Genomic DNA, 18,485 nt, shown 5'->3' on the forward strand with positions numbered 1-18,485 from the left:
TCTAGTAAATTAGTTAAACATGATTTCCCCTTCATGAATCCATGCTGCGTCTGCTTGATTGCACTATTCCTATCTAGATGTCCCGCTATTTCTTCCTTCATGATAGTTTCAAGCATTTTCCCCACTACAGATGTTAAACTAACCAGCCTATAGTTAGTTACCTGCCTTTTGTCTGCCCCCTTTTTTAAACAGAGGCGTTACATTAGCTGCTTTCCAATCCGCTGGTACCTCCCCAGAGTCCAGAGAATTTTGGTAGATTAGAACGAATGCATCTGCTATAACTTCCGCCATCTCTTTTAATACCCTGGGATGCATTTCATCAGGACCAGGGGACTTGTCTACCTTGAGTCCCATTAGCCTGTCCAGCACTACCCCCCTAGTGATAGTGATTGTCTCAAGGTCCTCCCTTCCCACATTCCCATGACCAGCAATTTTTGGCATGGTTTTTGTGTCTTCCACTGTGAAGACCGAAGCAAAATAATTGTTTAGGTCTCAGCCATTTCCACATTTCCCATTATTAAATCCCCCTTCTCATCTTCTAAGGGACCAACATTTACTTTAGTCACTCTTTTCCGTTTTATATATCTGTAAAAGCTTTTACTATCTGTTTTTATGTTTTGCGCAAGTTTACCTTCGAAATCTATCTTTCCTTTCGTTAATGCTTTTTTAATCATTCTTTGCTATTGTTTAAAATTTTCCCAATCCTCTAGTTTCCCACTAACCTTGGCCACCTTATACGCATTGGTCTTTGATTTGATACTCTCCTTTATTTCCTTGGTTATTCACGGCTGGTTATCCCTTCTCTTACTGCCCTTCTTTTTCACTGGAATATATTTTTGTTGCGCACTGTGAAAGAGCTCCTTAAAAGTCCTTCACTGTTCCTCAATTGTGCCACCGTTTAGTCTGTGTTTCCAGTCTACTTTAGCCCCATCTGCCCTCATCCCACTGTAGTCCCCTTTGTTTAAGCATAGTACGCTCGTTTCTGACACAACTTCCTCACCCTCAATCTGGATTACAAATTCAACCATACTGTGATCACTCATTCCGAGAGGATCTTTTACTAGGAGATCGTTTATTTTTCCTGTCTCATTACACAGGACCAGATCTAAGATAGCTTGCTCCCTTGTAGGTTCTGTTACATACTGTTCTAAGAAACAATCCTGTATGCATTGTATGAATTCCTCCTCCAGGCTACCCCGTGCGATTTGAGTTGACCAATCGATATGTAGGTTAAAATCCCCCATGACTACTGCCGTTCCTTTTTCACATGCCTCCATTATTCCCTTGATTATTGCCCGCCCCACCGTGAAGTTATTATTTGGGGGCCTATAAACTACGCCCACCAGTGACTTTTTCCCCTTACTATCTCTAATCTCCACCCACAATGATTCAACATTTTGTTCATTCGAGCCAATATCATCTCTCACAACTGCCCTGATATCATCCTTTATTAACAGAGCTACCCCACCTCCTTTCCCTTCTTGTCTATCTTTCCAAATCGTCAGATACCCCTGTATGTTTAATTCCCAGTCTTGGCCACCCTGCAACCATGTTTCTGTAATGGCCACCAAATCATACCCATTTGTAATGATTTGTGCCGTCAACTCATTTACTTTATTTCAAATGCTGCGTGCATTTAGGTAGAGTGTTTTAATCCCAGTTTTTAAACCATGATTTTTAGTTTTGACCCCTCCTGCAGCCCCTTTATATTCAGTGGCCCTTTTTGTTTTTTGCCTTGGGTTTCTCTGCCCTCCATTTTTACTCATCTCCTTTCTGTCTTTTGCTTTTGTCTCCTTTTTGTTTCCCTCTGTCTCCCTGCATTGGTTCCCATCCCCCTGCCATATTAGTTTAACTTCTCCCCAACAGCACGAGCAAACACTCCCCCTAGGACATTGGTTCCGGTCCTGCCCAGGTGCAGAAAACAATGCATCGATGCAAACACTTTATCAGAAACCGCAGTGGCAGGAGATCAGTCAAAACCTGGATATAAATATACGAGCTAGAAGCAGCTCAGCAGAAGACCGAAGAAGGACAGAAACAGACAGAAGAAGAAGCACACAAAAGAAGTAGAAGGACACGTGTACAGATGGACACAGGTCAAAAGAACGAACAGACGGAAGGACATGTAGTACGGAATGTACACGAAAGGAACAGCACTGCAGAGAACGGTCAGAAGAACCAACCGGTCATGGAACCAATGACCATGAAACTACAATAGCTACAGCCAGGAAGGGTGATTGTATGTTTTCAGTCGATTTCTCTCAGAAGTCTAGTCCTATAGTTTTAGTCGTTTTTTGTGTGTAATAAAACTGACACTGGGTTAAGCCTAAATTTGTGGCACGTATTGTCCCTTCTCACTATAAGTTCCGAGGTTTAAGAATCAGAGTAGAGTCAAAAACAAACACCCTACACATTGCCTTGTATAATTTGGCTCATTTTGGGTGTCTGGTCAGTCTACCAGTCTATGAAATGGTTACCCAGAGGATCTCTAGGTCCACGATGTCCAGAGAATTTTGAAGTCAGTATGGTAGCGGTACCTGACAAGGAATCAATTTCGGTGAGCGAGTGGTCAATCTATGGAACAGGCTCCCTAAGGAATTTAAGAGTGATGAATCTCTTAGGCATTGTTTTATTTAAATCCACTATTAATGTGATGTTCACAACATAGAAACATAGAAAATAGGTGCAGGAGTAGGCCATTCAGCCCTTCGAGCCTGCACCGCCATTGAATAAGATCATGGCTGATCATTCACCTCAGTACCCCTTTCCTGCTTTGTCTCCATGCCCCTTGATCCCTTTAGCCATAAGGGCCATGTCTAACTCCCTTTTGAATATATCTAACAAACTGGCATCAATAACTCTCTGTGGTAGAGAATTCCACATGTTAATAACTCTCTGAGCGAAGAAGTTTCTCCTCATCTCGGTCCTAAATGGCTTACTCCTTATCCTTAGACTGTGACCCCTGGTTCTGGACTTCCCCAACATCGGGAACATTCTAACCTGTCCAGTCCCTTCAGAATTTTATATGTTTCTATGAGATTCCCTCTCATTCTTCTAAACTCCAGTGAATACAGGCCCAGTCGATCAAGTTTCTCCTCATATGTCAGTCCTGCCATCTCGGGAATCATTCTGGTGAACCTTCGCTGCACTCCCTCAATAGCAAGAACGTCCTTCCTCAGATTAGGAGATCAAAACTGAACACAATATTCCAGGTGAGGCCTCCCAAGGCCCTGTACAACTGCAGTAAGACCTCCCTGCTTCTACACTCAAATCCCCTAGCTATGAAGGCCAACATACCATTTGCCTTCTTCACTGCCTGCTGCATCTGCATGCCAACTTTCAATGACTGATGTACCATGACATCCAGGTCTTGTTGCACCTCCCCTTTTCCTAATCTGCCACCATTCAGATAATAATCTGCCTTCATGTTTTTGCCACCACAATGGATAACCTCACATTTATCCACATTATACTGCATCTGCCATGCATTTGCCCACTCACTCAATCTGTCCAAGTCACCCTGCAGCCTCTTAGCATCCTCCTCACAGCTCACACTGCCACCCAGCTTAGTGTCATCTACAAACTTGGAGATATTAAACTCAATTCCTTCATCTAAATCATTGATGTATATTGTAAATGTCATGTATCTCACATTACTGTATATAACTGTATCTTACCATACTATACATGACTGTAACTGGATATGACCTGTAACAATAAGCATACCTTACCACCAGGGGTGTACTTGCAGGAGACACTCCATACCTGTCCCACTGTGGTATATAAAGGGAGGTCTCAGGCAAGTGCAGCACTGGAGAGCTGGAATTAAGGTGCAGGTCCTCAGTGACCTTGACTTCAGCATGTGGCTTGTGTAAGTCAGTACATTAGAGTCAGGACTTAATAGTGGCAACGAGTTACGGGATCACAGAATCCACAGAATGGCTACCAACAGCTCAGATGAGAAATACAATGCTGGAAATAATTGGGATGACTTCATAGAAAGGCTTCAGCAAAGCTTTGTGACCAAAGACTGGCTGGGCGACGATAAGGCAGACAAGAGAAGAGCCCATCTCTTGACCAGCTGCGGCTCGAAAACATACGCTTTAATGAAAGACCTGCTGGCACCCGAGAAACCAGAAAGCAAGTCGTTTGAGGAGTTGAGCACACTGGTGAGAGACCACCTGAAGCCAGCGAGCAGCCTACACATGGCCAGACACAAGTTCTACAACTACAGACACTGTGTGGGCCAAAGCATATCCGACTTCATGGCGGAACTTCGGAGGCTGGCTAGTTCATGTGAGTTCCCCGATGAACTAAGGAGAAAAGTACAGAGAGACTTTTTCATTGAAGGAATAGGCCATGCAGGCATATTCCGAAAGCTTATAGAGACTAAGAACTTGACTCTAGAGGCAGCAGCACTGGTCGCACAGACATTCTTGGCAGGCGAAGAAGAAACGAGGCTGATCTATACTTCGGGTACGACAACCAATGAGGCATTGGAACAAGGGGTTCACATTGTGAAACAAACCGCTACCCCCACACACAGACAAAGGCAGGAGAGCAGGCCTTCAACAGCAGAAGCCATCAAAATCAAGGGCCACATGAACGGCCGATCACACCTCATCAACCCACAATGCGAGCAATCAACAATAGATTGAGAGAAGCTCAAGGGAGATCAGCCAGACGCAGCTCATCCTTCGGAAACAATGGAAACGGTCTGTGTTGGAGATGTGGGGAAAGGCACTCAACCAGGGTGTGTCGATTTCAGCATGCCGTTTACAGAAACTGCAACTACACAGGGCATCTGGCTCGCATGTGCAGAAAAACAGCAGCTCGGCTGGTATACGAATTGGAAGGGTCGGAAAGCGGACCAGAAGACAGTTGGAACAGTGTACAGGACGCCAAGGTACAGCGGGCTAACACGATCAATGTCCACTGTTCTTACACCAAGACCAAGACACCAATTATGATGAGGGTTCTACTCAACGGGATACCCGTCAACATGGAACTGGACATGGGGGCCAGTCAATCCCTCATGAGCGTTCAACAATTTGAACAGCTGAGGCCGCACAAAAGCAACAGACCAAAACTCACAAAGATCAACACCAAACTAAGGACCTATACTAAAGAAATTGTCCCAGTCCTTGGCAGCGCCATGCTCTCAGTCACACACAAAGGGATGGTGAACTGACTTTCCCTGTGGATTGTCCCCGGGGATCTCCCAGTCCTGTTGGGGAGAAGCTGGTTAGCAGAACTTAATTGGAAATGGGATGATGTTCACGCCATGTCGTCAGAGGAACGGACCTCCTGCTCAACAGTTCTAAGCCGTTTTGAACATCTCTTCCAGCCAGGTGTGGGCACCTTCAAAGGGGCTAAAGTTAGAATCTACATCTCTCAGAATACCAGACCGGTCCATCACAAGGCTAGAGCTGTGCCTTATGTGATGAGGGAAAAGATTGAAAACGAACTGGACCGGCTTCTGCAGGAATGCTTAATTTCTCCCGTGGAATTCAGCGACTGGGCAAGCCCCATTGTCCCCTTCATGAAGCCTGATGGATCCATGCGAATCTGTGGGGATTACAAGTCTACCATAAACAGAGTCTCCCTACAGGAATAATACATGCTGCCCAGAGCGGAGGACCTATTTGCCACGTTGGCTGAAGGAAAACTTTTCTCGAACTTGACCTCACATCTGCGTATATGACACAAGAACTGACCGAAGAGTCTAAGCTACTCACCACCATCAACACACATCGAGGCTTTTTTGGGTACAATCGATGCCCATTCGGCATCAGGTCGGCAGCTGCTATATTCCAGCGCAACATGGAAAGCCTGCTCAAGTCAATCCCGAGGACGGTTGTGTTTCAAGATGACGTACTCATCGCGGGCAGGGACACCAACTCTCATCTCCGCAATCTTGAGGAAGTACTAAGTCGATTGGATCGGGTAGACCTAAGAGTTAAGAAATCCAAGTGTCTGTTTCTCGCGCCTGAGGTTGAATTTTTGGGCAGAAGGATTGCCGCTGAAGGAATCCGCCCAACCGAATCCAAAACCGAAGCGATTCGCCTGGCACTCAGGCCCCGGAATGTCTCAGAACTGCGCGCCTTTCTCGGGCTACTCAATTACTTTGGCAACTTTATGCAGAACTTGAGCACGCTGCTGGAGCCTCTCCACGTGCTACTCAGAAAGGGGTGCGATTGGTTTTGAGAGGACACCCAAGAACGCGCCTTCAATAAGGCACGCAACCTTCCTTTTTGACCCAGGTAAAAAGTTAGTCCTTACATGTGATGTGTCAGCGTACGGGGTCGGGTGCGTTTTACAGCACGTCAATGATGCGGGTAAATTGCAGCCCGTTGCTTATGCCTCCAGGTCACTTTCGTGAGCGGAGCGCGGGTACGGTATGGTTGAGAAGGAAGCGCTCGCGTGCGTGTACGGTGTCAAAAAGATGCACCAATATCTTTTCGGGGCGAAGTTTGCATTAGAAACCGACCACAAACCCCTCACATCCCTGCTATCCGAGTGCAAGGCAATAAACGCCAACGCCTCGGCGCGCATTCAGCGGTGGGCACTCAGGCTGGCGGCTTACGACTACACGATAAGGCACAGACCAGGCATAGACAACTGCGCCGACGCGCTTAGCAGGCTACCCCTGGCGACCACAGAAGGGTCCGACGAACAGGACTGTGAGATGGTCATGGCAATCAATGCCTTTGAATCCACAGGTTCGCCCATGACGGCTCGCCAAATCAGAGCCTGGACGACCAGCGACCCCACGTTATCTCTAGTTAAAAGATGCATTTTAACCGGTGACTGGGCAGAGGCTCGCGATGCCTACCCCGAGGAGGTCAAACCTTTCCATAGGCGCATGCATGAACTCTCACTACAGGCAGACTGCCTGATGTGGGGCAGCCGAGTAGTTATGCCCTTACGAGGCAGGGAGGTGTTTGTCCGGGAGCTCCATCGCGAGCACCCGGGGATCGTCCTTATGAAGGCCATAGCCAGATCTCATGTCTGGTGGCCTGGCATTGATGCAGACTTGGAGCTCTGCGTCCGTCGGTGCACCATTTGTGGCCAACTCACTAATGCCCCCAGGGAGGCCCCCCCTAAGCCCCTGGCCCTAGCCCACCAAACCGTGGTTGCGGGTGCATGTAGACTATGCGGGCCCATTCATGGGCAAAATGTTCCTCGTAGTCGTTGATGCATTTTCAAAATGGTTCGAGTGCACCATTTTAAACTCGAGCACCACCTCCACCACTGTGGAGAGCCTTAGAACCATGTTTGCAATGCATGGCATTCCTGACATATTGGTCAGTGATAATGGTCTGTGCTTCACCAGTGCAGAATTTCACAATTTTATAGTTGACCACGGTATAAATCACGTTAAGACAGCACCTTTAAAGCCGGCCTCCAATGGCCAGGCGGAGCGAGCAGTGCAGATCATTAAACAAGGCATGCTCAGAATCCAAGGTCCCACGCTGCAGAGCCGCCTGTCGCGACTGCTGCTGGCATACAGATCTCGTCCGCATTCATTGACTGGGGTTCCCCCCGCGCAAGTATTGATGAAACAAACCTTAAAGACCAGGCTCTCGTTAATCCTCCCAGACATGCATGAAATTGTTGAGGCTAAGCGTCAAAAGCTAACTGAGTACCATGACTGAAATTCGAGGGGGAGGTGGAATGAAATAGGGGACAAAGTGTTTGTGCTAAACTATGGTCGGGGTCCCAAATGGCTTGCAGGGACAGTAACAGACAAAGAGGGAAACAGGCTACTGGTTGTACAAATGGACAATGGCCAAACCTGCCAGAGGCATGTTGACCAAGTAAAAAGTAGATTCACTGATAACACTGAAGAACCAGAGGCAGACTACAATGTGGAACTCACACCACACCTGGTGGACAGACAGGTGGAACAACCTGAGGAAAGGGCAGTCTCAACAGACAGCCCAGGTGAGATACCAGCAATCACATCGAACGAAACAGACAGCCCAGGCGAGATACCAGCAATCACACCGAACGAAAAACAGGCACCAAGGCAACAACTGAACCACAACTAAGACGCTCCACGCGAGAGCGCAGACCATCTGAGAGACTGAATCTATAAAGGCAATAAGACCTTGGGGGAGGGTGATGTCATGTATCTCACATTACTGTATATAACTATCTTACCTTGCTATACATGACTGTAACTGGATATAACCTGTAACAATAAGCATACCTTACCACCAGGGGTGCACTTGCAGGAGACACTCCATACCTGTCTCACTGTGGTATATAAAGAGAGGTCTCAGGCAAGTGCAGTACTGGAGAGCTGGAATTAAAGGTGCAGGTCCTCAGTGACCTTGACTTCAGCATGTGTCTCGTGTAAGTCAGGACATTAGAGTCAGGACTTAACAGTAAATAGCTGGGGTCCCAGCACTGAGCCCTGTGGCACCGCACTAGTCACTGCCTGCCAACGTACATTCTTGCCTTAGTTTACTTGAAGTAAGTAGAATGGGGTAGTACTACTGCACAGTGCCAGTTATAATGGTCCTGTGCCACACAATGTGCACACTAGGGTTTGCACAGGTGCTTTTCCCAAACTGCAAGTGCCCAATTTATAGGAATTGCTAGCTGAACACGTACCAAGATCCATCTAGTTCACCTTTTACCATCCCGGTAGTCGCACAATATAATAGATTATAATGGAGTTGTTGACCAATCACAGCAATCAAACTCTATCAATTAGTCTACAACAGACCCAGTCACCAGTGGTGGAGAGCTTCAGGAACCATAGGTCCAAAGTCACCTGTTCCTCCCAAGCACACTACACATACCACGTCATTTCTCAAATTGCTCATCTACTGTATCCCAAAATATTAGTTTCTGAAAGAAATCTATCTGATTTGCATTTGAAGGAGTCAATACTAATTCTTTCCATGGTCTCCCTCGGGAGCCTGTTCCATAGATTGAACACTCGCTCACCAAAATTGAATCCAGTCAAGGCACCTGCAAGAGGTGCTTGGTAAGGCCAGTTGCTTTCCCATGAGGAGGCGGGGGTGTGGAAATCGGGGAACAAATCTGCTTGAACCACTCATGCACCTCCCAAAGGCAACTCCAAAACATCTCTGGATGATGGCAGCAGCACTTCCACCATCTAACGGCTACATGTGCTTTTGTTGGCTGCTGTAGCTTTACTTTAGTGGGTCTGTAGCCCGCAGCATTGGAGGCCCAGCTTGCCTTGTCAGCTGTTGAACCATGCGGACTTTTGAAATATCATTTTGTAGCGAGTGAGCTGCTGCAGTGGGTTTGAACACCTGGGGGCTGAAATTCAAACCCCTGATAAGGCCAGTTCCCAACAGAAAGCAGCAGCCACACGGCGGTGTCGAACGGCCACCGCTCGAGAAATTCCCCCCGGTGGTTTTTCCGGCGGTCTCCAGTTCTGTCCCACTGCTGCCGAACAGGCCTTCGTGTGTCATCAAAGCACGCACCGCTGATGTTCCGCCCCGCAAGCAAAATTCACTTTCGAAAATCTGCTGGCTGCCGCTTGGTGCCTCCGACGGTTTTTTCTGTCGGCGCACTGCGTCTGCAGTGTGTGTAAAATGGCGGTTCGGCCGCAATTAAAGGGGAGGGTGCTCTGCCGCGGCTGCCATCTTATTTTTTTTGTATTGCCCCGAGTTTGGCTGGGCCGCCAACAGGCAGCCTGGCACTCGCTCTAGGGTGCCAGGTCACTAGCCTGGCTGAAACCCTCCCTGGTGGCCCAGTGGACCTAACTAAAAGAATTGCAGAGCTCGCAGCGGCCCTCCCCTTTAAGTGAAGGGGAGAGACGTGGTGACATGCCAGCGGTACGATGTTATCAGCACTACGCTGATGACTGACAGCGCCAGACACTCCGCCCCCCCCCACCCACTTCCGCCCCCCCCCCACCCACTTCCGCCCCCATTATGATCGACTTCCGGCCCACTCGAAAAAGAAAACGACGAAGAGCTGAATTTTGTAAGATGGGCCGCCACGTCCACCACGGCGGCCAAAACACAAGAAAAACAGTAGGTGTGACTTGTTTCCGGCGGGGGGGGGGGGGGGGGGGGGGGTAATTTCACCCTCTTGCCCTTTTGTTTCTCAGATTTGGGCTCAAAATAAAGGGATGAAATTCTCTGCCTTTCTATCATCTCAGTCGTCTCAATCCATTTCCAGGGCACAGGTTTGTGACGTAATTGGTCATTACATGGCTAGCCTCGCTCAGATGGACCACAGGATTGATATTCCCACAGCATACTGTTCTGAGGCTGTGGTTGTCATGGCAGCCTTAGCCTGCCTCAAACTACTATAACTGACCAGGAATGGTTTGTTCTTGGTAGGACTATTCTATGCCTACATTGTTTCCTCCTTTTCCTACAAAACAACAGCGACTACCTTTCAAAAATAATTCTTTGGCCGTGAAGTGCTCACGGGATGTTCTCTGTTCCTCCAACTCTGGCCTCTTGTCCATCCGCAGATTCCTACACGCCACTATTGGCAGCCGTGTCTTCAGCTGCCTAGGCCCTAAGCTCTGGAATTCCCTCACTAAACCTCTCTGCCTCTAAGACCCTCTAAAACCTACCTCTTTAACCAAGTTTTTGGTGACCCATCCTAATGCCACCTTCTTTGGCTCGGTGTCAATTTTTGTCTGATTGCACTCCTGTGGAGCATCTTGGAACGTTTCATTACATTAACGGTGCTATATAAATGTAAGTTATGTTGTTGATGTGAAAAAGCACAAACTATACAAAGGCAAACACGTTAACATCTCACGGAAAAAATTCAACCACTTTGTACTTTTTCAATCCCCATTTAAGTTATATATTTTTAATTGGCTGAGAGAATCACAATTTTGCAAATCCAACGGCAATGGCAGCAATTAAACATCTGGCCCCGTTAATAAACATGTCAATTTGTCACAATGCTGCACAAATTGCAAATATAAATATCCCTTTGCGTTCCTGCCATGCTGAAGCAGGTAAAAACATAACGGGCAGTTTCACACAGCTGCGGAAAACAAAACCAGTTCGTCCAAATTCGACTCTCGCTTCCAAAACAGGAAACAAAATATTCTGCTACTTGGCCATGAATAAACTATGCATTGGTTCGTTGCGCTCCAGGCCCAACAGCTGCAGAATGTGCGATAGAGAGAGACAGACCTGTCATTCTGTTCTGGTTGAGCAGGAGGGGGAGAGGAAATACAGATGATCTGATATTGCTTTTAAGATCCCTTTGTAGTAACAGCATTTCAAACTCGAGCTAGAGAAGTAGAGTGAATATTTGCACTGAATGGGGCAGCTGGCACTCAAACATTGATTGAGAAACGTGTTATCATGGACACAACATAAAATGGCAGAAAGTACCCAATCCCTCCCATGAAATGTGAGATAAATGGATGGACAGGATAGGCGGGAGGAGAAACATAAAGCATCAAAAGCTCACAAAAATTAGAACTGACAGGTTGTTGAAATACAGGCTCCTCTACAAAGTAGCAAGTTGGTTTTTAAAATTTGTAGTTTTTGGTATATTTTTGTGCTCATCAACGTTAGGGAGTCAGTGCCTGGGAATGGAACACTTTCAGCCCCGGATGCAATTGGAGTTCTCGCTTCTCATATAAAGTGGTACATTGCCATATAAAACTTCCTCTGCCCAACAATGTAGTCTAACCCAGGCCTACCAACCGCTATATTTAGTGGGGAACTGCGATTTGTGATTTCAAACTGGAGAGCAAGAGAGCACAATGGAGGTAACGCTAACCCAGCAGTCATAGCAACGGTGAAAGTCCTCGACTAAATCTACAAGCTCCACTTTCAGCTTTCACTACTATCATGAAGGCTGGAATTACACTAATTCCGCAGCTCTTTCACGCTTTGTCCAAGCCTCTAGCTAAAGAAAATAAGCTTACAAATACAATGGGTAGGCTGTGAAGAGAGAGATAAACTAAAAACGAAAGCAAAGAAGTTGTGTTAAACTTATATTGAACCTTGGTTAGACCACACGTAGAGTACTGTGCAGTGTTCTGGAGTCCGTATTACAAAAACTACACAGAAGCATTGGAGAAAGTGCAAAAAAGTTATAAGGATGATACCAGAACTGAGAGGCTACAACTATCAGGATAGACTGAACAGACTGGGGCTCTTTTTTCTAGAAAGTTGAGAAATGAGAGGTGATCTGATAGAGGTCTTTAAAATTATGAAGGGGTTCGCTAGGCTAGACAGAGAGAAGATGTTTCCACTTGTGGGGAGCCCAAAACTAGGGGCCATGAATGTAGGATAGTCACTAATAAATCCAATAAGGAATTCAGGAGAAATTCTTTATTTAGAGCATGGTGAGAATGTGGAACTCACTACCACATGAAGTAGTTGAAACAAATAGTATAGATATATGTAAGAGGAAGCTAGATAAGTATATGAGTGAGAAGTGATTAGAAGGATATGTTGCTAGGGTAACATGAGGTAAATAGAGTGAGGGTAGGCTTGTGTGGAACATAAACACCAACATAGACCTGTTGGGCCGAATGGCCTGTTTCTGTGCTATAAATGCTCTGTAACTCCATGTAATTGAAGAGCAGGATGGGGAAAAGAGTATGAGTTGGGGAAGGGAAAGAGGAAGAATTACATAGAAACTACAATGGAAACAGTTTGTTCGGCCCAACCAGTCTATGTTGGTGTTTATTGTCCACATGAGCAGTAGTCCTAATCCCATGTGCCTGTCCTGCCCCTTTATACACCTTTACTTCAATTACCCATTGAAATTATTCTTAAATGTTTACATGGTCTGGTAACTCTGATAGTGCGTTCCACAGCATCACAACCCTCTGTGTAAAATTGTTCCTATACGTATATCTGGATCCCTTTGTCTGAGATCCCTCAACCACCAGATAGTCTGTTTTAATCCACCATGTCACATCCCTTCATAATTTTTTTTTAAAACCTCCCTCAACTCACCTTTTAATCTCCTCTATTCAAACATAAACAGGCTCAGAATAATATACTGATCGCACAAAGCCTTTCCCCGGCAGGCCACGTGCCACCTTAAGCAATGCTTATGTTTTTGTTGCAAAGCAGCCCCTCAGACATGACTTAAAATCTAGGAGTTGCCCAAAGTTCGTAGCCTTTCTTTATTATTCACTCTCGGGATATGGGAGTTGCCGACATTTATTGCCCATCCCTAGTTGCCCTTGAGAAGGTGGTGGTGGGCCGTCTTCTTGAACCGCTGGTGAAGGTGCTCCCACAGTGCTGTGAGGTCAGGAGTTCCAGGATTTTGACCTGGAGCATCCTCACTGGGTGAACTTTGCCACTTCTCACACCAGCCGCCATTGTGCCAACTTCATGAGGAATTGTGAGCTATTCTGTGCGGTGGACTGGACTGGAATGAAACGGTCAAACCTGTGGATCCACCATCATCATTTTAGTCCATTTTGCCATCTATCCACCTTGTGTAAATAAAAATGTACCTGCTGTCATTTCTCTGTATATTTGTTTTCAATTCCTGAGCACTGCTCAGGAAACTTCCCCTTGCAAACACTTGCTGTGTTTTCCCCAAATGTACACTGTATGCAGGTTGCTATGATATGCTCATCCACACTTCACACATGTAAACATCAAATTGAAAGAAAGAAAATAAAAACTTATATTTATGTAGTGCCTTTCATGACCTCAGAGCACCCCAAAGTGCTTTCCAACCAATTAAGTACTACTTGACGTGTAGTTACTGTGGTAATGTGGGAAACGCGGCAGCCAATTTACGCACAGCAAGGTCTCATAATCAGCAATATGATAATGATAATCTGTTTTAGTGATGTTGGTTGAGGGATAAATATTGATCAGTACACCAGGGATAACTACCCTGCTCTTCTTCAAAATAGTGCCATGAGATCTTTTACGTCCAACTGAGAAGTCAGACGGGGCCCCAGTTTAATGTCTTCTCCAACAGTGCAGCACTCCCTCAGTACTGCATTGATGTGTCAGCCTTGATTATGCACTCAAGTCACTGGAGTGGGACTTGAATCCACAACCTTCTGACTAAGGCGAGAGTGCTACCACTGAGCCACGGCTAAGATTGGGTTGTCTGCATTGCCCCATGCTCCCTGCCATCACTCACCAGCAAGGCTCTCTTACAAACAGCAGGCACTAGCTGAGTTGCCAGAAGGTGAGCAGCACCTGTGGGAACTAAACCCCAGCAAGGAATTAATACGTTCCAGAGAGGAGACACAAACAATACAGGGACTGTAGTAGTTCTGCCACCTGTGCAATTGTGGATGAAACGGTGCACTCTTTTAACGCAGAAACATCCAGCACCCAAAACAAAAATCCACTTTTCCTCTTCCTAGGGATTAATTATCAATTGAGCACATTAAGAAATGTTTATGAATTTTTACCATTTCACTAAAGAACTCAATCCCTGCTCCAACTCAGTTTTGAACTTTATAAATGATGATGACCTTCAGTGACTAAAAGATACACCTCTGTTCCAAAAACATCCGTTATATATTATTCATTACACCATCTTGCTTCACAATGCATTCCCAGTCCTCACACCCAATCCAAGCACTGAGCTGGGTGTCATACAAAACATGGAACGGAATATGCCAAAGCAGATGGGATGGATATTTCTAATACAAAACATGGAATGGATCATGTCTAACCTCACTGAAGAATCAAATCCTTATCCCAATGATAACCAACCCACTGCACCATCCAAGCCGCTCTCAATTAGTTATTCATCTTAAAAACAATTACAAATGTTACTGGAACACCACTGCTGAAGGAATCTTTAACAGAAAGAGGAAATGGTAAAACCAGGTGACGTACAGTCACTAAGATACTGTTGAAGAATACTTGTGGTAAAGAAGAAAATGATAACTGGCAAGTTGAATTTTTAGTGTTTCCTGGTGGTAGAAACCATCAGTGGATCCAAATTGCTATTTTGTATCTAAATAGATGACAAAGTAGGGTCTGCTGACCAACCATCCAGTAACACGTCTAGTCACGGAATGTCTTTGACCACTTTCTAACCAAATATCCACAAGGCAGTAACCAGTGGCCCCATTATATTTTTAGTCCCCTCCTCGCCAAATTATAGTTACAAATGTCTAATTTTTAAGTGAGATGTTGTTCGGAAGTTTCTTAGTATAAGTTAAATGTTTTTTTTAATTCAGAAGTCTATTTTCTTCACTCAATCATGATGTGGAGTTGTTAATTGTTAAGGTTTTTAATGGACTTCCATAAGTAGGAGAGCAAACTGAATACCACAGTCTCTGCCCTTATTTTTTCACATGGCAGCTGTTGATGATTCTGCCAATCCCATTTACACCTCTTCTAGCCCCATCTTTTGTTTCTTTACTTGTCCCATTACCATCCCCTTTTGCTTTGTACAATCATACCTTTTGTCATTTAATCATTCTTACCTTCTGCAGACCTGCCCTTTTGTTCTTTCCTCCCCCTTTCCCTGCCCCTACACTTGCTTAAAATCTGTTACATCTCTAACTTTTTCCAGTCCTGATGAAAGGTCATCAATCTGAAACGTTTGGGGCTGAAATTGTGGTTGGAGGCTTCCCGTGGGCGGATGCCTCCAACCTGAAAAATTTCTACGCAAGTACCTGGTGGTCCAGAAGGAGCGTGGGATTCCGGTGGGGAGGCCTTCTCTACCCGTGCTGTGAACCACGCTCCCATCCTCCAGGTTCCCACGCAGAAGGTACAATCATAGAAACATAGAAAATAGATGGAGTAGTAGGCCATTCGGACGGTTGAGCCCACACCTCCATTCAATGAGTTCATGGCTGAACATGCAACTTCAGTACCCCATTCCTGCTTTCTCGCCATACCCCTTGATCCCCCTAGTAGTAAGGACTTCATCTAACTCCTTTTTGAATATATTTAGTGAATTGGCCTCAACTACTTTCTGCGGTAGAGAATTCCACAGGTTCATCACTCTCTGGGTGAAGAAGTTTCTCCTCATCTCGGTCCTAAATGGCTTACCCCTTATCCTTAGACTGTGACCCCTGGTTCTGGACTTCCCCAACATTGGGAACATTCTTCCTGCATCCAACCTGTCTAAACCCATCAGAATTTTAAAAGTTTCTATGAGATCCCCTCTCATTCTTCTGAACTCCAGTGAATACAAGCCCAGTTGATCCAGTCTTTCTTGATATGTCAAACCCGCCATCCCAGGAATCATTCTGGTGAACCTTTGCTGCACTCCCTCAATAGCAAGAACGTCCTTCCTCAAGTTACCAAAACTGTACACAATACTCCAGGTGTGGCCTCACCAAGGCCCTGTACAACTGTCGTAACACCTCCCTGCCCCTGTACTCAAATCCCCTCGTTATGAAGGCCAACATGCCATTTGCTTTCTTAACCGCCTGCTGTACCTGCATGCCAACCTTCAATGACTGATGTACCATGACACCCAGGTCTCGTTGCACCTCCCCTTTTCCAAATCTGTCACCATTCAGATAATAGTCTGTCTCTCTGTTTTTACCACCAAAGTGGATAACCTCACATTTATCCACATTATACTTCATCTGCCATGCATTTGCCCACTCACCTAACGTATCCAAGTCACTCTGCAGCCTCATAGCATCCCCCTCGCAGCTCACACTGCCACCCAACTTAGTGTCATCCGCAAATTTGGAGATACTGCACTTAATCCCCTCGTCTAAATCATTAATGTATAATGTAAACAGCTGGGGCCCCAGCACAGAACCTTGCAGTACCCCACTAGTCACTGCCTGCCATTCTGAAAAGTACCCATTTACTCCTACTCTTTGCTTCCTGTCTGCCAACCAGTTCTCAACCCACGTCAGCACACTACCCCCAATCCCACGTGCTTTAACTTTGCACATTAATCTCTTGTGTGGGACCTTGTCGAAAGTCTTCTGAAAGTCCAAATACACCACATCAACTGGTTCTCCCTTGTCCACTCTACTGGAAACATCCTCAAAAAATTCCAGAAGATTTGTCAAGCATGATTTCCCTTTCACAAATCCATGCTGACTTGGACCTATCATGTCACCTCTTTCCAAATCCTTAATAATTGATTCCATCATTTTACCCACTACCGATGTCACGTGTGACTGCTCAGCCAATCAGGTAAAGTATTCTCAATTAATAGCAGTGGGAACTCCGTATTTACGAGTTCTCATTGCTATTAATTGAAGGAAAAAAACAACCACAATAACACCAAATTAAAAATTAAAAACATACCTTACATAATTAAAATTAATTGAAATTAAAGTTAATAAATATCTTGGAGAAAAAAAAATTCCGAGTTTTTAAAATTATGGTTTAAAATAAATTTAATGTAGTGGGCAGGGTTTTTAAAAATAAAATGTGTTTTTTAAATTTATTTTAATTATATTTTTATATGTTTTTAAACTTGTACACCTGTAAATGTCGGCTATATGCCTGCTTTTATCAGGCGCAAGAATTTTGAGGACATTTTTGGGCAAGATATGGGTAAATCCCGCAATCTTGCCCTTGCAAATGACCTCGCTCCTGATATACGGATGATCTGTCCAGCTCCAGCTCCAGCTTGACAAATCGGAAAAGCTGGTTTTCAGTGCATGCGTATTGTGTGCTAAAACTGGCTTTTGCAATGTCTTCCCGGATCCGTACACACTCTGTACGGACCCGGGAGGCTGAAATTTCCAGGCCGTTAACTCTGTTTCTCTCTCGACCTGCTGAGTAGTTTCAGCATTTTCTGTTTTTAAATCTGAACTTAAGATATGGTCCCATTCATTTTTATAACAACAATCCAGGCTTTTGAATTAAAAATTTCACAGTTTTGGTTTTCCCACAGTCTTAAATCTAATACGGGCTGTTAACAGAATTCTTATGAAGAGTTCAGGCGTTCAGAGTTCATATGTTCTTAAAAACTAACGGGGCCTAATTGCAGAGTGGGGAAAGTGTTTTAACATTCTTTTCAAACTGCTGCACAGCACATCTGGGAGTGGGGCTGTAGTTTTATTTATTTTATTTTTTTTTTTAAAGAGGGGGGCATCGGAGAGGTGGGCTGCTCGGTGCCACATTTCAAATAGAGCTCCCACCATAGCTCCAAATGGATGGTTCTATCGGACTGAATTTCAATCCTTCGCAGGAACGATGAACAGTTGGATGGACGGACGATTTATATAGCGCCTTTCACAGTCATCAGTCATCTCAAAGCGCTTTACAGCCAATGGAGTCCTTTTTACTTAAGAACATAAGAAATAAGAGCAGGAGTAGGCCATACGGCCCCTCGAGCCTGCTCCGCCATTTAATACGATCATGGCTGATCCGATCATGGACTCAGGTCCACTTCCCTGCCCGCTCCCCATAACCCCTTAACAGTTAAGAAACTGTCTATCTCTGTCTTAAATTTATTCAATGTACCGGCTTTCACAGCTCTCTGAGGCAGCGAATTCCACAGATTTACAACCCCCTGAGAGAAGAAATTCCTCCTCATCAGTTTTAAATGGGCGGCCCCTTATTCTAAGATTATGCGCCCTA

The sequence above is a fragment of the Pristiophorus japonicus genome, chromosome 20 (genome assembly GCF_044704955.1).
Source record: "Pristiophorus japonicus isolate sPriJap1 chromosome 20, sPriJap1.hap1, whole genome shotgun sequence".
In the NCBI taxonomy this organism is placed as follows: Eukaryota; Metazoa; Chordata; class Chondrichthyes; family Pristiophoridae; genus Pristiophorus; species Pristiophorus japonicus.